The sequence below is a fragment of the Bubalus bubalis genome, chromosome 16, assembly GCF_019923935.1.
Source record: "Bubalus bubalis isolate 160015118507 breed Murrah chromosome 16, NDDB_SH_1, whole genome shotgun sequence".
Classification (NCBI taxonomy): domain Eukaryota; kingdom Metazoa; phylum Chordata; class Mammalia; order Artiodactyla; family Bovidae; genus Bubalus; species Bubalus bubalis.
In genome coordinates this window covers 84,562,665-84,584,816 of record NC_059172.1, presented here as the reverse complement: position 1 = coordinate 84,584,816, position 22,152 = coordinate 84,562,665, and the positions used below count along the sequence as shown (strand labels likewise).

At 39.0% G+C, this 22,152-nt stretch overlaps 1 pseudogene; it reads right to left on the bottom strand.

The window, feature by feature from the left end:
* Positions 1 to 13,717: 13,717 nt before the first annotated feature.
* Positions 13,718 to 14,652, bottom strand: LOC102393330 (annotated as a pseudogene).
* Between the last annotated feature and the right edge of the window lie 7,500 nt (positions 14,653 to 22,152).

Genomic DNA, 22,152 nt, shown 5'->3' with positions numbered 1-22,152 from the left:
CCTTCTTTTGTAAACCTGTTCCTGTCTGGGAACCATCCCTCTTTGGAGTTTGGAGGAGACTCGTTTCCTAGGTCAGGACAACTAGAATAGATCATGCCTTTGGTCTCTATACAATCATGCTCCAGGTGCCCTATTTCTGGGGGTAGCAGGGCGGCAAGATTTAGCTTGTGACAATTTTTGTGTGTGTGACTTTGTTGTTGTTTTTTCCTTCATAGCCACTAGGATGTCTGAAAGTGTAGCCTGAATGTGAGTCAGCCTTCTGGGGGATATAGCCCTCCTATTCCCTTAAAATTGACTAAAGTCTGAACCTGATGTGGAGCCCATTTAGTGATTGGTTAATTAAGTGTTAACTTTTCAACTTCCCCTAGCAGAGTTGTGGGAGCAGCTACTCTTAAGCAAGAAGGCCACCCCACTAAGGGATCCTATGGACTGTAACTTGCCTGGCTCCTCTGTCCATGGGGTTCTCCAGGCAAGAGTACTGGAGTGGGTTGCCATGCCCTCCTCCAGGGGATCTTCCTGAACCATAGGTTGAACACACATCTCTTAAATCTCCTACATTGGCAGGTGGGTTCTTCACTACTAGCACCACCTGGGAAGCACATTTATCTATATTTTTGGGTCTGCCAGGTCTTAGCTTCAGCATGTGACATCTAGTCCCCTGACGAGGGGTCAAGCCCACACGTCCTGCATTGAGAGTGTAAAGTATTAGTCAGTGGACTAGGGAAAACCTTGCTGGGCCCATTATTTTTCATCTATTTGAACCTCAGCTTTTGGGGGTAGTGGCCAGGACCTGCCATTTCTCAGCCTTCGAGTACATTCTCTTTCCTAGTATCCCTCTTGTTGGCGTGGTGCAATATTGGGTCCTGGTTTGCTCTCCCTCAGAAGGAGCAGAGGTCATGTACCTTTACCAGAGCCGAGAATCTCTGTGGGCATTAGTGTAGATTCCTGTGCTAACCAGTTGACACTAGAGGGGAACAGTCAGTGGGCAGACTCGAGTGTGCGCCTTTTTCTTTCTCTGACATTTCTTCCTCTATATTTTGATTACTAAACACCAGGTAGTCACTGCATTCCTTTCCAATGTCTCAGGATTAGTGGCAGTATAAATTCAGATGCCTTCCCTGTGGTCCTCTAGGATTTTCTATTGGCTCCTGATTTTCTTCATCTTATTCCAAATGACAGGTTTGTTTCCTGCTGCCTGCATTCTCTTTAAGATCATACTTTTATAATGGGTCAGCCTCCTCTCCATTGTCTCGGTAGTCCCAGTTGGTTTTGTTATATGGACCACTTGATTCTAAGGTCTGAAAATAGTGTGACTTGCATTCTGTTCTCTTTACCTGCTTCTTCTTGGACTCATAACAAGCCAACAGCAGCAACAACAAAAACATGGTTTTATGTCAGTCCAGGTGGGGTAATGGGTCTGAAAGACTCACTTAATCAGATTTTCATCTCACATGCTAGCCAAGTAATGCTCAAAATTCCCCAAGTGAGGCTTCAACAGTACATGAACCAAGAACTTCCAGATGTTCAAGCTGGATTTAGAAAAGGCAGAGGAACCAGAGATCAAATTACCAATATCTGTTGGATCATTGAGAAAGCAAGGGGGTTCCAGAAAAACATCTACTTCTGCTTTGATAACTAGGCCAAAGCCTTTGATTATGTAGATCACAAAAAAACTGGAAAATTCTTAAAATATATACGGATACCAGGCCACCTGACCTGCCTCCTGAGAAATCTGTATGCAGGTCAAGAAGCAATGGTTAGAAATGGACATGGAACAATGGACTGGATCCAAATTGGGAAAGGAATACATCAAGCCTGTATATTGTTATCCTGTTTACTTAACTTATATGAGAGTTCATCATATGAAATGCCAGGTTGAATGAGCAAAAGCTGGAATCAAGATTGCAGGGGAAAATACCAATAACCTCAGATATGCAGATGACACCATCCTTATGGCAGAAAGCAAAGAGGAACTAAAGAACTTCTTGATGAAGGTAAAAGAGGAGAGTGAAAAAAACTGGCTTAAAACTCAACATTCAAAAAACAAAGATCATGGTATCCAGATCTATCACTTCATGGCAAATAGATGGGAAAACAATGGGAACAGTGAGAGACTATTTTCTTGGGCTCCAGAATCACTGCAGATGGTGACTGCAGCCATGAAATCAAAAGGTGCTTGCTTCTTGGAAGAAAAGTTATGACCAGCCTAGACAGCATATTAAAAGCAGTGGCATTACTTTGCCATAAATTCTGTCTAGTCAAAGCTATGGTTTTCCCAGTAGTCATGTACAGATGTGAGAATTGGACTACAAAGAAAACTGAACACTGAAGAAGTGATGCTTTTCACTGTGGTGTTCTAGAAGACTTTTGAGAGTCCCTTGGACTGAAAGGAGATCAAACCAATCAGCCTACAGAAAATCAGTCCTGAATATTCATTGGAAGGACTTATGATGAAACTGAAGCTCCAATACTTTGGCCAACTGATGTGAAGAACTGACTCTTTGGAAAAGACCCTGATGCTCAGAAAGATTGAAGGCAGGTGGAGAAGAGGATTGCAGAGGATGAGATGGTTGGATGGCATCACTGACTCGATGGACATGATTTTGAGCAATCTCTGGGAGTTGGTGATGAACAGGGAAGCCTGGTGTGCTGCAATCCATGGGGCTGCAAAGAATCAGATATGACAAAGTGACTGAATGGAACTGAGGGGCCAACTTGCCCCATCTCCCAACTAGTATTGGTCTATGCAATATTGCGTAGGAAGATGAAGGTGAAATGCTTTTAAAGGCGCAGTTTACTTTTAATGTGATTGTTAAAAATTTTGAATTTTACTTGATCTTATTGGAGTTTACGTTTTCTTTGTTCCCTTTATAACGTTCTTTCCTGTATTCTTTTAAGTTTAGTAGGTGTTTTTGTTGACTCTTAAATTCTATCTTCCCTATTTACATATTTTTAAACAGATTTTATTTTTTTAGATTAGTTTTAGGTTTGTAGCAGAATTGAGCAAAAGATATAGAGATCGTCCATGTACCTCTCTGCCCCACTCATGCATTGTCTGCTCCATTGTTTTTAATATTTATTTTTATGTATTTATTTATTCAGCTGCACTGGGTCTTGTCTGAGGCATGTGGGATCTTTAGCTGTGGTACAACAATTCTTTGCTTAGTTGCAGAATGTGTAATCCAATTCCCTGACTATGGATTGAACCCAGGGTCCCTGCATTGGGAATCTTGAGGCTTAACCACTGAACCATACGGGAAGTCGTCCCCTGCTATTGTTCAATTCAGTGTCTCAGTCGTGTCTGACTCTTTGCGACCCCATGAATTGCAGCACGCCAGGTCTCCCTGTCCATCACCAACTCCTGGAGTTTACTCAAACTCATGTCCATTGAGTCAGTGATGCCATCCAGCCATCTCACCCTCTGTCATCCGCTTCTCCTCCTGTCCTCAATCCCTCCCAGCATTAGGGTCTTTTCCAATGAGTCAATTCTTTGCATGAGGTGGCCAAAGTATTGCAGTTTCAGCTTTAGCATCAGAACTTCCAAAGAACACCCAAGACTGATCTCCTTTAAAACAGACTGGTTGGAACTCCTTGAAGTCCAAGGGAATCACAAGAGCTATCTCCAACACTATAGTTCAAAAGCATCAACTCTTCAGCACTCAACATTCTATACAGTCCAACTCTCACATCCATACATGACCACTGGAAAAACCATAGCCTTGACTAGATGGACTTTTGTTGGCAAAGTAATGTCTCTGCTTTTGAATATGCTCTCTAGGTTGGTCATAACTTTCCTTCCAAGGAGTAAGCATCTTTTAATTTCATGGCTGCAGTCACCATCTTCAGTGATTTTGGAGCCCAAAGAAATGAACTCTGACACTGTTTCCACTGTTTCCCCATCTATCTTCCATGAAGTGATTGGAGAGGATGCCATGATCTTAGTTTTCTGAATGTAGAGCTTTAAGCCAACTTTTTCACTCTCCTCTTTCACTTTCATCAAGAGGCATTTTGGTTCCTCTTCATTTTCTGCCATAAGGGTGGTGTCATCTGCATATCTGAGGTTATTGATATTGCTCCCGGCAATCTTGATTCCAGTTTCTGCTTCCTCCAGCCCAGCGTTTCTCATGATGTACTCTGCATATAAGTTAAATAAGCAGGGTGATAATATACAGCCTTGACATACTCCTTTTCCTATTTGGAACCAGTCTGTTGTTCCACGTCCAGTTCTAACTGTTGCTTCCTGACCTTCATATAGGTTTCTCAAGAGGCAGGTCAGGTGGTCTGGTATTCCCATCTCTTTCAGAATTTTCCACAGTTTATTGTGAGCCACACAGTCAAAGGCTTTGGCATAGTCAATAAAGCAGAAACAGATGTTTTTTTCTGGAACTCTCTTGCTTTTTTGATAATCCAGCAGATGTTGGCAATTTGATCTCAGGTTCCTCTGTCTTTTCTAAAACCAACTTGAACATATGAAATTTCGTGGTTCACGTATTGCTGAAGCCTGGCCTGGATAAGTTTGAGCATTACTTTACTAGCGTGTGAGATGAGTGCTATTGTGTGGTAGTTTGAGCATTCTTTGGCATTGCCTTTCTCTGGGATTGGAATGAAAACTGACCTTTTCCAGTCCTGTGGCCACTGCTGAGCTTTCCAAATTTCCTGGTATATTGAGTGCAGCACTCGCACAGCAGCATCATCCAGGATTCGAAATAGCTCAACTGGAATTCCATCACCTCCACTAGCTTTGTTTGTGTGATGCTTTCTAAGGCCCACTTGACTTCACATTCCAGGATGTCTGGCTCTAGGTGAGTGATTACATGATCGTGATTATCTGGGTCATGAAGCTCTTTTTTGTACAGTTCTTCTGTGTATTCTTGCCACCTCTTCTTAATATCTTCTGCTTCTGTTAGATCCATACCATTTCTGTCCTTTATCGAGCCCATCTTTGCATGAAATGTTCCCTTAGTATCTCTAGTGTTCTTGAAGAGACCTCTAGTCTTTCCCATTCTGTTGCTTTCCATATATATATATAGCATTGATCACTGAGGAAGGCTTTCTTATCTCTTCTTGCTATTCTTTGGAATTCTGCATTCAGATGCTTATATCTTTCCTTTTCTCCATTGCTTTTCGATTCTCTTCTTTTCACAGCTATTTGTAAGCCCCCTCAGACAGCCATTTTGCCTTTTTTTTTTTTTTTTGCATTTCTTTTCCATGTGTATGGTCTTGATCCCTGTCTCCTGTACAATGTCATGAACCTCCATCCATAGTTCATCAGGCACTCTATCAGGGCTAATCCCTTATATCTGTTTATCACTTCCACTTTATAATCATAAGGGATTTGATTTAGGTAATACGTGAACGGTCTAGTGGTTTTCCCTCCTTTCTTCAATTTAAGTCTGAATTTGGCACTAAGGATTTCAAGATCTGAGCCAGCTCCCAATCATGTTTTTGCTGACTGTATAGAGCTTCTCCATCTTCGACTGCAAAAAAATATCATCAGTCTGATTTTGGTGTTGGCAAACTGGTGATGTCCATGTGTAAAGTCTTCTCTTGTGCTGTTGGAAGTGGGTGTTTGCTATGATCAGAGTGTTCTATTGGCAAACTCTATTAGCCTTTGCCCTGCTTCATTCTGTACTCCAAGGCCAAATTTGCCTGTTACTCCAGATGTTTCTTGACTTCCTACTTTTGCATTCCAATCCCCTGTAATGAAAAGGACATCTTTTTGGGTGTTATTTCTAAAAGGTCTTGTAGGTCTTCATAGAACCATTCAACTTCAGCTTCTTCAGTGTTACTGGTTGGGGCATAGGCTTGGATTACTGTGATATTGAATGGTTTGCCTTGGAAATGAACAGAGATCATTCTGTCATTTTGAGATTGCATCCAAGTACTGCATTTCAGACTCTTTTGTTGACCATGATAGCTACTCCATTTCTTCTAAGGGATTCCTGCCCAAAGTAGTAGATATAATGGTCATCTGAATTAAATTCACCCATTCCAGTCCATTCTAGTTCACTGATTCCTAGAATGTTGACGTTCATTCTTGCCATCTCCTGTTTGACCACGTCCAATTTGCCTTGTCTCATTGCCTTGACCTAATATTCCAGGTTCCTATGCAATATTGCTCTTTACAGCGTCTGACCTTGCTTCTATCACCAGTCACATCCACAACTGGATATTGTTTTTGCTTTGGCTCCATCCCTTCATTCTTTCTGGAGTTATTTCTCTACTGATCTCCAGTAACATATTGGGCACCTACAGGCCTGGGGAGTTCCTCTTTCAGTATCCTATCATTTTGCCTTTTCATACTGTTCATGGAGTTCTTAAGGCAAGAATATTGAAGTGGTTTGCCATTCCCTTCTCCAGTGAACCACATTCTTTCAGATCTCTCCATCATGACCCATCTGTCTTGGGTGGGCCAATGCGGCATGGCTTAGTTTCATTGAGTTAGACAAGGCTGTGTTGCTTGTGATCAAATTGGCTAGGTTTCTGTGATTATGGTTCAGTGTGTCTGCCCCTTGATGCCCTCTCACAACACTTGCAATCTTACTTGGATTACTCTTAACTTGGACGTGGGGTATCTCTTCACAGCTGCTCCAGCAAAGCACAGCCACTGCTCTTTCCCTTGGACAAGTGGTATCTCCTCACAGCCACCCCTCCTGACCTTGGAGTAGCTCCTGTTGGCCCTCCCACATTGTTAACCTCCCACAAAAGTGATATATTTATTCAATTGATGAACTGAGGTCGACATACCATTATCACCCAAAGTCCAGAGTTTACATTAGACTTCACTCTTTGTGATGTACAACATATGGGTTGACAAATATACAATGACATGTATCTATCATTATAGTACCACCCAGATGACTTCACTGTTCTAAATGTCCTCTGTGCTTCACCTATTGATCTCTCACAACACTTGAGTCCTTGGCAACTACTGAACATATTACTGTCTCCAGAGGTTTTGGTTTTTTCCAGAATGTCTTATAATGGGCATTGTACAGTACATAACCTTTTAACATTGGTTTCTTTTATTAAGAATATGCATGTAAGATGTATTCTTATTATTTTATGCCTTGGCAGCTTATTTCTTTTTAGTGCTGAATAATATTCATTTGCTGGGATATACCATATTAACAACTTACTGAGCATGGCCCCACCAACCAGAAACAGACCCAGTTTCCCCCTCAGTCATTCTCTCCCACCAGGAAGGTTCCATAAGCCTTTTGTTATTCTCCATCAGAGGCAGACAGACTTAAAACCACAATCACAGAAAACTAACCAATCTAATCACATGGACCACAGCTTTGTCTAACTCAATGAAACTATGAGCCATGCCATGAAGGGCCACCCAAGACAGATGGGTCATGGTGGAGAGTTCAGACAAAATGTGGCCCACTAGAGAAGGGAATGGCAAACCACTTCAGTATTCTTGCCTTGAGAACCCCAAGAACCCAATGAAAAGGCAAAAAGATAGGACACTGAAAGATGAACTCCCCAGGTCAGTAGCTGCCCAATATGCTGTTGGAGATCAATGGAGAAATAACTCCAGAAAGACTAAAGAGATGGAGGCAAAGCAAAAACAATACCCACTTGTGGATGTGACTGCTGATGGAAGCAAGGTCTGATGCTGTAAAAAGCAATATTGCATAGGAACCTGGAATGTTAGATCGATGAATCAAGGCAAATTGGAAGTGGTCAAACAGGAGATGGAAAGAGTGAACATTGACATTTTAGAAATCAGCGAACTAAAATGGACTGGAATGGGTGAATTTAATTCAGATGACCATTATATCTACTACTGTGGGCAAGAAACCCTTAGAAGAAATGGAGTAGAAATCGTAGCCAACAAAAGAGTCAGTACTTGGATGCAATCTCAAAAATGACAGAATGATCTCTTGTTCATTTCCAAGACAAACCATTCAATATCACGGTAATCCAAGTCTGTGTCCGGATCAGTAACACTGAAGAAGCTGAAGCAGAAAGGTTCTATGAAGACCTACAAGACCTTCTAGAACTAACACCCAAAAAAGGTGTCCTTTTCATTATAGGGGACTCGAATGCAAAAGTAGGAAATCAAGAAACATCTGGAGTAACAGACAAATTTGGCCTTGGAGTACAGATTGAAGCAGGGCAAAGACTAATATAGTTTTGCCAAGAGAACACTCTGGTCATAGCAAACACCCTCTTTCAACAACACAAGAGATGAATCTACACATGGAAATTACCTGATGGCCAACACCGAAATCATATTGATTATATTATTTGCAGCCAAAGATGGAGAAGCTCTATATAGTCAGGAAAAAAAAAAAAAAAAAGACAAGGAGCTGAATGTGGCTCAGACCATGAACTCCTTATTGCCAAATTCAGAGTTAAATTGAAGAAAAGAGGGAAAACCTCTAGACCATTCAGATATGACTTAAATCAGATCCCTAACAATTATACAATAGATGTGAGAAATAGATTTAGGACTAGATCTGATAGAGTGCCTGATGAACTATGGATGGAGGTTCATGACATTGTACAGGAGACAGGGAGCAAGACCAACACCAAGAAAATGAAATGCAAAAAAGCAAAATGTCTGTCTGAGGAGGCCTTACAAATGGCTTTGAAAAGAAGGGAAGTGAAAAGCAGAGGAGAAAAAGAAATATATGCCCATTTCAATGCAGAGTTACAAAGAATAGCAAGGTGAGATAAGAAAGCCTTCCTCAGGTCAATGCAAAGAAGTAGAGGAAAACAATAGAATGGGAAAAACAAGCAATCTCTTGAAGAAAATTAGAGATACCAATGGAACATTTCATGCAACAGTGGGCTCAACGAACAACGTAAATAATATGGACCTAACAGAATCAGAAGATGCTAAGACGACGTGGCAAGAATTCACAGAAGAACTGTATAAAAAAGATCTTCACGACCCAGATAATCATGATGGTGTGATCACTCACACTCACCTAGAGCCAGACATCCTGGAATATGATGGCAAGTGGGCCTAAGGAAGCATCACTCTGAACAAAGATAGTGGAGGTGACGGAATTCAGGTTAAGCTATTTCGACTCCTGAAAGATGATGCTGTGAAAGTGCTGTACTCAATATGCCAGCAAATTTGGAAAGCTCAGCAATGGCCACAGGACTGGAAAAGGTCAGTTTTCATTCCAATCCCAAAGAAATTCAGTGCCAAATAACGCTCAAACTACTGCACAGTTGCACTCATCTCACACGCTAGTAAGTGAAAGCGAAAGTGAAGTCACTCAGTCATGTCCGACTCTGTGCGACCCCATGGACTGCTGCCTACCAGGCTCCTCCATCCATGGGATTTTCCAGGCAAGAGTACTGGAGTAGGGTGCTATTGCCTTCTCCGACACGCTAGTAAAGTAATGCTCAAAATTCTCCAAGCCAGGTTTCAACAATACGGGAACCGTGAACTTCTAGATGTTCAAGCTGGTTTTAGAATAGGCAGAGGAACCAGAGATCAAATTCCCAGCATCCTCTGGATCATTAAAAAAGCAAGAGAGTTCCAGAAAAACATCTATTTCTGCTTTATTGACTATGCAAAAACCTTAGACTGTGGATCACAGTAACTGTGGAAAATTCTGAAAGAGATGGGAATACCAGACCACCTGACCTGCGTCTTGAGAAATCTGTATTAAGGTCAGGAAGAAACAGTTAGAACTGGACATGGAATAACAGACTGATTCCTAATAGGAAAAGGAGTAGGTCAAGGCTGTATATTGTCATCTTACTTATTTAATATATATGCAGAGTACATCATGAGAAACGCTGGGCTGGAAGAAGCACAAGCTGGAATCAAGATTGCCGGGAGAAATATCAATAACCTCAGATATGTAGATGACATCACCCTTATGGCAGAAAGTGAAGAGGAACTAAAAAGCCTCTTGATGAAAGTGAAAGACGAGAGTGAAAAAGTTGGCTTAAAGCTCAACATTCAGGAAACTAAGATCATGGCATCTGGCCCCATCACTTCATGGTGAATAGACAGAGAAACAGTGGAAACAGTGTCAGACTTTATTTTTCTGGGCTCCAAAATCACTGCAGATGGTGCCTGCGGCCATGAAATTAAAAGACGTTTACCTCTGGGGAGAAAAGCTATTACCAACCTAGATAGCATATTAAAAAGCAGAGACATTATTTTGCCAACAAAGTTCCGTCTAATCAAGGCTATGTTTTTTCCAGTAGTCATGTATGGATGTGAGAGTTGGACTATAAAGAAAATTGAATGCCGAAGAATTTGTGCTTTTGGACTATGGTATTGGACTTGAGAGTCCCTTGGATTGCAAGGAGATCCAACCAGTCCACCTAAAAGGAGATCAGTCCTGAATATTCATTCACTTATGTTCTTGCTGAAACTCCAATACTTTGGCCACCTGATGTGAAGAACTGACTCATTTGAAAAGACCCTGATGCCATCAAAGACTGAAGGTGGAAGGAGAAGGAGACAACAGAGGATGAGATGGTTGGATGGCATTACCAACTCAATGGACATGAGTTTGAGTAAACTCTGGGAATTAGTGCTGGACAGGGAGGCCTGGCATCCTGCCGTCCTTGGGATCACAGAGTCAGAAACGACTTAGCAACTTAACTGAACTAAATTAAACTGACCAGTTTATCTATTCACCCACTGATGGACATCTTGATTGCTTCTGAGCTTTAACAATCGAGATTAAAACTGCTATAAATACCAGTGAATATTTTTATGTGTATGTAAGCCTTCAAGTCCTTTGGGTAAATGTTAAGTGGTGTGATTTGCTGAACTGGAATTCATAATTCATGTCCATAATGCACATTCTGCTATTTTAAAGCATAAAATCCTCCAAATATTTCATTATTTGTTTAATCTACTGATGTGTTAATATTCACTTACATCAGCTGCTTATCTCTCTCCTTCTAGAATGTGTAAATATATCACACTTAATTTGGGTCATCAATTTTACAGTTACAAGATGTTAATACAGAAGAAAATATTAAAACATATATAATTCATGGGGAAAATTACACCACTCCAAATCCAGAAGAAAATGAATTGGGAACATATATTTTACCAAAAGAATATCACTATAAGTATAAATTCAATAGCCAAGGCCTTCCTATATTCTAATAAATACTTCAGAAGTGGAATTTTGTCTCCATATTCTGTAACTGTTATAAAAATCAATATAAAAACATGATATGAATTGAAAATATAACACAACAAATTGAAGGGAGATTGTCTAGATTATACCCTGTCCATTACAATATTATGATTCTATATTATTTGAATCTGTTACTTTCTGCTGAGTCAGGAAGAACAACTCAGTTGAAGGTCTATAATAAGACAGATGTGATCAAAATGTCTAATAAACAAAACAAAGTGAAAGAGGGAAAACCTGCCAGACTGTGAATATAAGTACTTAAGTGCAACTGTGCTGGGAGCCAGCGTGAGGAACTCCGCCCGTGGCAAAGGTTATGAGGAAGGAGGCTCGGCATACGCAAAGGCGGGATCGAGCCTCAGGAGTCCCCCTGGAAATTCTCGAGCATCTACCCCCAAAATCATAGTCTGCCTACTTTACTGCTTTGTGCTCTCACCTACACCTCTGACTTTACGGGGGGCCGTCCTGGGCATGACAAGAGTGTTTTAGTTCACAGCCATGAGAGGCATGAGATGTTCTAAACTGTATGAATACAGATTCCTTTGAGCAGTTAAAAGATTGATTAGAAATTGTATTGGTGAAGGGTTTTTCACTTGTTGGGCCAATGTTTGCTGCTAAGTTTCTATATCCCTTACCTGCTGTGTCCCTGGCAGTGTATTGATTAATATAATTGGTGTAAGTAGTAGCTTTAATGTTTGTAACCTTGGACCCTTGAGTTAATTCTTTTTCTTATTATAGTCCACCACACCTTTGCCCTTAGGTGCAACCTTATCTAATACTTTTGGAGGGTGGCGCCTGACTAATCACCTTTAGAGAAAAATAAGTTTTCTGAAGAAAGGGTCTTAAAATGTTAATAGGACTCTGGGCCAGTAGATGATGCAAATCACCTAAACTTTTCCATATGATAAGTTTGCAGGAAGAAAGCCTGGCTTACTTCATGACTCTACCCCTTCCCCCATTATCCTCTATGCATAACTTAAGGTATAAAAACTACTTTGGAAAGTAGAGTGCGGGCCTTGTTCAACGAAACTTGGTCTCCCCATGTCGTTCTTTCTCTCAGCTTCTGGCTGAATTATTCAGCCTCTTTTCTCCACTAAATTTTCTCACTGAGCTATCCTTATTTAACCACTCTTTATATCTTTAATTAACATTTAAATAAGCTGTTGTTTCCTAATCGCCGATGCCATCTTCCCTTCGAAACCCCTGACTCTGGACCCCGGCACAACTGTACATAGCGAAGAACATAAGTCAAAATGTAAAAGGGCATGGAAAACATTAGATTAAAACCATTGTGCTATTAGTCAGTCAAGAGACACAGAAACACAGCAGTGCAAAACACCTAAAGCAATGAAACTTACATTCTGGTATATGGGTGCTGTGCCACCCTCTATATAAAAGTAACTTAACAATAATCACTGCTTGTATTTACAGTGCTTACTTTCCTGAAGGAAATGAATACTATTTCTGTATCATAGGATTATATCAACACTACAGGAACACCAGACCACCTGACCTGCCTCTTGAGAAACCTATATGCAGGTCAGGAAGCAACAGTTAGAACTGGACATGGAACAACAGCCTGGTTCCAAATAGGAAAAGGAGTATATCAAGGCTATATATTGCCACCCTGCGTATTTAACTTCTATGCAGAGTACCTCATGAGAAACGCTGGGCTGGAAGAAGCACAACCTGGAATCAAGATTGCTGGGAGAAACATTAATAACCTCAGATATGCAGATGACACCACACTTATGGCAGAAAGTGAAGAGGAATGAAAAAGCCTCTTGATGAAAGTGAAAGAGGTGAGTGAAAAAGTTGGCTTAAAGCTCAACATGCAGAAAACTAAGATCATAGCATCTGGTCCCATCATGGGAAATAGATGGGGAAATAGTGGAAAGAGTGTCAGACTTTATTTTTTGGGAGCTCCAAAATCACTGCAGATGATGATTGCAGCCATGAAATTAAAGACGCTTACTCCTTGGAAGGAAAGTTATGACCAACCTAGATAGCATATTAAAAAGTAGAGATATTACTTTGCCAATAAAGTCTGTCTTGTCAAGGCTATGGTTTTTCCAGTGGTCATATATAGACGTGAGTGGACTGTCTGTATTGAAGCACTGAAGAATTGATGCTTTTGAACTGTGGTGTTCAAGGAGACTCTTGAGAGTCCCTTGGACTGCAAGGAGATCCAACCAGTCCATCCTAAAGGAGATCAGTCCTGGGTGTTCATTGGAAGGACTGATGGTGAGGCCAAAACTCCAATACTTTGGCCATCTCATGCAGAGTTGACTCATTGGAAAACACCCTGATGCTGGGAGGGATTGGGGGCAGGAGGAGGAGGGGACGACAGAGGATGAGATTGCTGAATGGCATCACCGACTCGATGCACATGAGTTTGGGTGAAGTCTGGCAGTTGGTGATGGACAGGGAGGCCTGGTATGCTGCGATTCATGCAGTCACAAGGAGTCGGACATGACTGAGTGAACTGAACTGACAGTAAAAGATAATATTTTTCTGGGGACTTGTAGGTCAATCTAAACTTGAAGAAAAATATGAAAATTTTCATTTTTATCTTCCATTTATCTTTTGTCACCTGTTGTCAGTTTCTTGCCCCATAACATTCTCATGGCATTTTTCACTTCTGTATTCATTAGTGTGTAAATCAGAGGGTTGTTCAAAGGTGTTCCAAATGTGTAAAACACAGCTATCATCTTATGTATGGGGAAGGTAGTTGCAGGGCGTGTGTATATAAATATGCAAGGACCAAAGAACAAGATGACCATGATTATGTGAGAGATGCAGGTGGATAGGGCTTTCTTCCTCCCCTCAGCACTGTGGTTTCTCAGAGAATGCAAGATCATAGCATAGGAGAACATCAGCATGGCAAAACTCACTGTACAGATGGCCCCACTGTTGGACACCAAGAGTAGGTTGGTCACATAGGTGTCTGTACAAGCAATTTCAACAAAGGCTGAAAGTTGATCAATGATCAATGATCGATCACATTGGGACCACAGAAAGACAGACTCGAGGCTAGAAGAATCTGAGCTGAAGAATGAATGCAAGACCCCACCCAGGCCACAGCTACCAACACACCACAGATTCGATGGCTCATGAGGGTCATGTATCGAAGGGGCTTACAGATGGCCACATAACGGTCAACAGCCATGAGAATAAGGATGAAGATCTCTAGGCAACCAAAAAAATGTGATGCAAAGACTTGGGTCATGCACTCATTGAAAGAGATTGTGCTCTTTCCCCTAAGGGCATCGGGAATCACTCTAGGGGCAATGGAAGTTGAGAGAAAGGTATCAGATAAAGATAGGTGGAAAAGGAAGAAGGACATTGGACTCCCAAGTGTCCTGCTGGTCTTGATGGTGGAAATAATCATGAAGTTACCCAGTAATGTTCCCAAATATAAAAACAAGAAAGTGACAAACATTATTTTCTTCCTAACAGGATCCTGTGATAACCCAAGTAGAATGAACTCAGTCACATTATTGTTCAGCTTCATGATTTCATGAATGAGATAAGAGATGGATGAGAGATGGATTATCTGCAAAAAATAAATCAATATACGGTGCAATATATGATGGAATATTTTAAGTAAAACCAAATTTGCTTACCAGGTATATTATTTCCAATAATTTATACTATATGTTTGTTTCTTAGTAATAACATTTGTTCTTCAATTTGTAATGACCATTTCATAGGGTCATTATGAGTCTCATATAAGCTTGTGAATGTTAAACTTTCCAATAAGACTCTTTAAATACAATCCCTTGTTAGACCTGATATGATTATGATTAATTTTATGAATATATGTAATATATGGCTTCATTTTGTTATTCCCTTTGTCATTTTTTGGCCGTATTGAATATATATTCAGAATCCCAAGTATTGTGCATCACTCATTATTTAGGGTATATTTGACTGCCCTTGGTGGTATGACATAAAGTCATACATCATCCTTAGCACCTTAAAGAATATCTTGTTCACATATAACTTATTCATTTTCCATTTATTATACATATTGATTTTAAAAGTAGCACAAACTGTCTTCTAGATACCCTAGTTTGAAAAGAGAAAAGACATATTACTTTAAATACTCTGTTTCAACCTCCAAGCACATTTATATTAAGTCCTTGATGTATATGATGAACAGAGTGAATGATCTCTGTTATTTGATAATATTTCAAAAATACCCATTACTCTTTTTGCATTCTCCAGTCTTGGAAAAGTACATTTTAAGCACTCATATTTCCTGAAGTTACATTTCAAAATGACTTCCTGAAGTTAAATTTCTAAATGAAAGAGAATTTATTAATTAATAGCTTATGTTTAAAAATTCAAGCTTTTACCTAAGCTTGTTAAACCTGAGGTGGTTTTCTTTTATTTGAGGATGTCACCTGGCAATTGGTCTAGGACCTGATCATAGTTATATTCCCAGTAGATATTGTATTCTCAGGTACCTGAAAACCTCACATTGCTGGAAGAGCAGGAAAGCAGAAGAGGGAGGGTAATGTAATTTTCCAAAAGAGTCATAACAAATAACAACAGACCTCTTCATTCAGTTTGTTTCTGTCCTGGCAAATAATTATTCAACGTAAAATGTCCCTTCTTTGGATGAAGATTTCTGTTTTCACATTTTAAAAGAAATATTATCATGGGGTCATTTCCAAGAACACCTTTTTTTTTTAGTTCTTTGTTATGAAGATGATGCTGGCAAGTGGCACTATATGCAAGTATAAATAAAAAATGAAATGTCATGCATTTAAATATCATCTGGAAGACTTACTTACTCCATTGTGCCTCTCCTCAATCCATCCAGCCTTTAATGCATTTCTTGAAAGTTGTGAACAGCCAAAGTGCAGATTATGACAGACTAGCTAGGGACAAGATTTCCTTTCAATATATTTTTCTCTCTCATGGTGAACTTTCTTCTCTTCAACAGAGATGAAATATCCCTTATTCCTGGGGGGGGGGGGGGGTGGGGGTGGTGGTGGTGGTGGTGGAACTCTTCAGAATATGTCTAATAAAGTTACTCAATTTGGGTTTTCAAGTATTAAAAAATCTCTTTTGACTCGCATAATCTTAAACTAATATATCAAGACTAATTGAGTCTTGATATATTAATCATTACAATAAGCTCTTCCTTTCCTTCACCGATTTTAAAGAGTGATGCACCATAATATATTTAACACTTGGAAATATGATAACCATTGGAAACAAGGTGATGTGAAAGTCTATTTCACGTCAGTATTCCCTGACATCAGTCACTCCTTTGAGTATTATAGTTTTGGGTTTGCATGTTGTCAAACGTATTTTCCTATTATTTTCCAGGACAAGCTTACTTCTCTTTTCACATCTGGACTTGTTTATTTAAGATAACTTGAGAATCATAAACATGTGTGATCATTAACTTGTTAATAATCATATGTCCTCATCAAGTATTTAATCAGTAGTTTCAGAAAGACATTAAATGTATCCACTCAGATCTACAGCCATAAAGTCCATTTTTGTGCATTTAAGTTCCAAACAATTCAAACGACATTAGTCACTAATTTATTTGAAAAATACTGTGTCCTCAGACATCAGTACATTTCAGTGATTCCCCTTGGATCTTGAAAGAGGGAATTTTAACCTATTTTGGAGTATACAATACTTCATGACCTAGCAAACGGAGACTATAATTCTCAAGTGAACTATATCAAAGCCTTTATATGATCAGGGTGTATTCATAATGCAATGTGAGCATGTAAAAAGTAGTAGATACATCATGTGAAATCTCTATAATGTAAATAATGTAGCAGCCAAAGATGAAAAGTAAATAGATGGGGAATATCCAAACTCACCTTGCTCTCTTTTCTTCCTCGAGTGTCCTTCCATTTCTAGCTGTTTCAACCTTCTGGGAACTTCAAACTAAATTTCTGAGAAATATCCTCTAACTGGCCTTCAGAGATTTCCTGTGAGAAAGGAAATCCACTCTTTTGCTCTCTAAAGGCTTTATCTATAATTTTCTTATAGTGTTATTCTTATTGGTTATAATAAGGATATGTATGCTTACTTTAGCTTTCCTCCTGGAATGAGAATATCAGAAAGCTACATGTTCTTTGAATATCATTTGCCACAGTTCCAACACAATGCTTTGTACACTGCAGATGCTCAGTAAGAGCTTTTAACTTGATCATTTCCTATAACTCCATAAAAGGTAACATTTACCTCATTGTTTTCACATTATGTTGGTTACAAAGTCACAGTTTTATTAACTTATAGGGATCATCTATCTATCATGTAGAGTAGGTAGACAAATATGCTCTAATTTTATATAGCCAAAAAGAAGGAAGAAAACAAATATAAAGATAATTTATCACTTAACTGTTAGAAGAGTCTCTGAATTAGTATTATCTACCTGTCCTTTTCTGTTACCAACTTTCTTAAATACTGGGGGAAAAAAAATACACACACAAAGCAACAATGGTTCCTCTCTGCATTCCAGGGGGAATATTTTCAGACTCAATGATGTAAGTTTTTTAGCATCATAGAGTGTTTATTCCCTAAAGTTTCTTTTCAACCAAATTCATCCCAGATGTAATAACCTCAAAGTTTGTTTTATCCAATTAGCCTGTTAAGAACAGCAAGTTAATCTACCTTGTACTCAGGAACCAGATCAAACAAAGATTTGTAGTTATTATATTTTCCTTGGTCAAAGGAAAAAAAAAAGATAGGGAAGAAGAGGAAAAAGACAGAGTAGTGGAGAACAGGAAGAAGAAACTATGTTACTGGTAGGAGAAAAAGTGGATCACCAAGAAACTACTATGCTCCCACCAGTGCCCTACTTACCCACCCCTGCATTAGGAAACAAAATTTTCTAGCCCTTATAATTTTGTTGTTGGTGGTGGTAACTACAATTCAGAGAAAGCACTATGGTGCTTGAAAACATAAGTTCTATGATATGGGGTCCAGATTTTCCCTATCAAGGTACTACAGTCATAAAAAAGAATAAATTTTGCCATTTACAGCAATGAATGAATGGTACTGAAATATATTATGCTAAGTGAAATAAGTCATACAGAAAAAGACAAATGCTATATGATATCAACTATATATGGAATCTAAAGAACAAAGCAAGCTAATAATACAACAAAAAAGAGATGTACTCACAAAAATAAAGAACAAACTACTGCTTAGCAATGGGGGAGGGAAGGAGTTAGGGGCAAGAAAAGAATAGAGGACTGAGATACCAACTATTATGTTTAAGATAAATAAGCTATAAGAATACATTTTACTACATAGGGAATATAGTCAATATTTTTTGAAAACTGTAAGGAGAATAATCTAAGCACTGAAGAATTAATGCTTTTGAACTGTGGTGTTGGAGAAGACTCTTGAGAGCCCCTTGGACTGCAAGGAGATCAATCCAGTCCATCCTAAAGTAGACCAGTCCTGAATGTTCATTGGAAGGACACGATGTTGGAGCTGAAACTCCAATACTGTGACCACCTGATGAAAAGAGCTGACTCATTGGAAAAGACCCTGATGTTTGGAAAGATTGAAGGCGGGAGGAGAAGGGGACGACAGGGGATAAGGGGATGACAGAGGATGAGATGGTTGGATGGCATGACCAACTCAGTGGACATGGTTTTGGGTGGACTCCGGGAGTTGGTGATGGACAGGGAAGCCTGGCGTGCTGCGGTTCATGGAGTCATAGAGTCAGACACGACTGAGTGACTGAACAGAACATATAATATTGTACATTATGCTTAAAGAAAGACTATATTAACTGTGTTTAATTAAAAACAAAGAAAGATGTAAAAACTTCTTTAGTGAAATCTAATTGTTTATACCTGACAAGAGTATTTTCTTTCTTGAATAACTGAATCTTGAATTTCCTCTGAGAAAATATCAATACAACTTCTTAATTTTTCACTATACAAACTTTAAGTGATATCATTTCACAAAGTTTGGAATATGATTCTCCCTAGCTTATTTAGAAACATTTCCCCCAGGCTGTAATATTTGTGTTAGGGATCTATCAGCAAATAAAATACAGTCATTGCTTTTGTTTGGAGTATTAAGTTTTTTTTTTCCCCTCAAAATCAGTTTTTTCCCTAAAAGAGTTTGAGTGTACAGATCTGGAACTTCTGACCATCAACAGTTGGAGAAAGTCAACATGAAAGCAGAACTAAGAGAGAAATCAATTGTATAATAACACTTATCTGTAGAATTATGGCAGAAAGTGAAGAGGAACTAAAAAGCCTCTTGATGAAGGTGAAACTGGAGAGTGAAAAAGTTGGCTTAAAGCCCAACATTCAGAAAACGAAGATCATGGCATCCAGTCCCATCACTTCATGGGAAATAGATGGGGAAACAGTCTCAGACTTTATTTTTGGGGGCTCCCAAATCACTGCAGATGATGACTGCAGCCATGGAATTAAAAGATGCTTACTCCTTGGAAGGAAAGTTATGACCAACCAGGATAACATATTCAAAAGCAGAGACATTACTTTGCCAACAAAGATTCATCTAGTCAAGGCTGTGGTTTTTCCTGTGGTCATGTATGGATGTGAGAATTGGACTGTGAAGAAGGCTGAGCGCTGAAGAATTGATGCTTTTCAACTGTGGTGTTGGAGAAGGCTCTTGAGAGTCCCTTGGACTGCAAGGAGATCCAACCAGTCCATTCTAAAGGAGATCAGCCCTGGGATTTCTTTGAAAGGAATGATGCTAAAGCTGAAGCTCCAGTACTTTGGCCATCTCATGCGAAGAGTTGACTCATTGGAAAAGACTCTGATTCTGGGAGGGATTGGGGGCAGGAGGAGAAGGGGACGACAGAGGATGAGATGGCTGGATGGCATCACTGACTACATGGACATGAGTCTGAGTGAACTCCGGGAGTTGGTGATGGACAAGGAGGCCTGGCGTGCTGCAGTTCATGGGGTCGCAAAGAGTCGGACATGACTGAGCTACTGATCTGATCTGAAATTATTTTACTGTTTTCCATTTTATATTTTTATTTTTATATTTACTTAAATAATATCATAAATACTTGCAAACTTACCAACCATCTTAAGAATTAAAATGCTAACAGTAATTAAATCTATTCCTGACTACCTTCCTACCTGTTCCTGCTTCACTCTAAAGTTTACCAATACTCTAATGTTTATAGAGATCAATTTAAACAAAAATGAAAAGTACAGTGAGTTCCTTTGTAACACCCCCAGTAGCCCCTATTATTAATATCTTGATTAAAATTATATGTTTTAAAATAATCTATGAATTTATATCGATACATCATTATCACCTAAGGTCCATAATTTACATTACCATTCACTCTTGGTGTTGCACAGAAACATGACATTTAACCAACTTTACAACATCATAGAATAATTCACTATCCTAAATTTTTTCTGTACTCCTAATTATGCCCTCTTATTTTCTTCTAACCCCTGCCAATCACTGATCTTTTCACTTGGACCCAAGGGTTTCTCTGTGATATATAACACAGTTTGATTCATATAGTATCTCGACTTTCAGATTGGTTTCTTTCATTTAGCAATAGGCACTTATGGTTTATTCATGATTTTTATGGTTTGATAGTTCATTTCTCTTTATTACTGTATAATATTCCAAGGCATGGGGGCTTAACATTTACTTTATCTGGTCATCTACTGAACAACATTTCGTATATTTTTCATATAGACCTAAGTTTTTAAGTCGTTTAGGTGATACCTTCCTGGATCACATGGTAAATCTATGTTTAGCTTTGTAAGAAAGGGCCAGACTATCTTGAGAGTGACTGTACCATTTTGCATTCCCACTGTAGTGAATGATTTTTCCCATGTTCTCAACATCTTCACCAAAATTTGATACTGTTAGTGTTTTCAATGTAGTCAATTTATAAAGTGTGCTTGTGGTATCTCATCATTTTATTTGCAATTCCCTAATAACATATGATGTTGAGAATCTTTTTGCATACTTGTTTTCCATCAGTACATCTTTTTTGGTGAGATATCTGTTCAGATAATTGCCCATTAAAAAAAAATCAGATTTCTTGTTTTCTTATTGTTGGACTTCAGTGTTCTTTGTATATGTTGGATATGAATCATTTTGTCAGATGTGTGTTTTTATAAATAACACCTCTCAGTCTGTAGCTAGTACTTTCATTGTCCATAATTAGATCTCTTCCAAAGAAGACTCATATAATTTTAATGAGGTTCATCTTAACATTTTATTTTGTAATTTTTGGTGTAAACATAACTTTTAAAAATATACTTTCTTTTTTTTTATGTACCATTTTAGGTTTATAGAAAGTTTGAGTAGAAAATACAGAGATTCTCCATACCATCCACCTTTCCACTCCTCACACATACAACTTTCCCCTCTATCAACACCCTGAACTAGACTGGTACATTTCTTGGAATCATTGAACCTGATACTGATACATCATTGACACATCATAATAATCCAAATTCCATGGGTTATGTTTGGTCTCACTGTTAGTGTAGTACATTATATGGGTTTTGATCTATGTAAAATGACAGGTATTTATTATTACAGTGAAGCGAAAATTGCTCAGTCGTCTCTGACTCTTTGTGACCCCATGGACCATACAGTCCATTGAATTTTTCAGGCCAGAATACTGGAGTGGGTAGCCGTTCCCTTCTCCAGGGGATCCTTCCAACCCAGGGATCGAACCCTGGTCTCCCACATTGCAGACAGATTCTTTATCCGCTGAGCCATAAGGGGAGCCCATTATTACTGAATACTAGGGTACTTTCAGTGCCTTAAATAATCTCTGGGTTCTGCCTACTCATCTTGCTTGTGAAAGTTAATGAAGGGCAGGAGTAGCAATACTCATATCAGATAAAATAGACTTTAAAAAAAAGACTGTGAAAAGAGACAAAGATGGTCACTACATAATGATCAAAGGATCAATCCAAGAAGAAGATATAACAATTATAAATATATATGCACCCAACACGGGAGCACCACAGTATGTAAGACAAATGCTAAC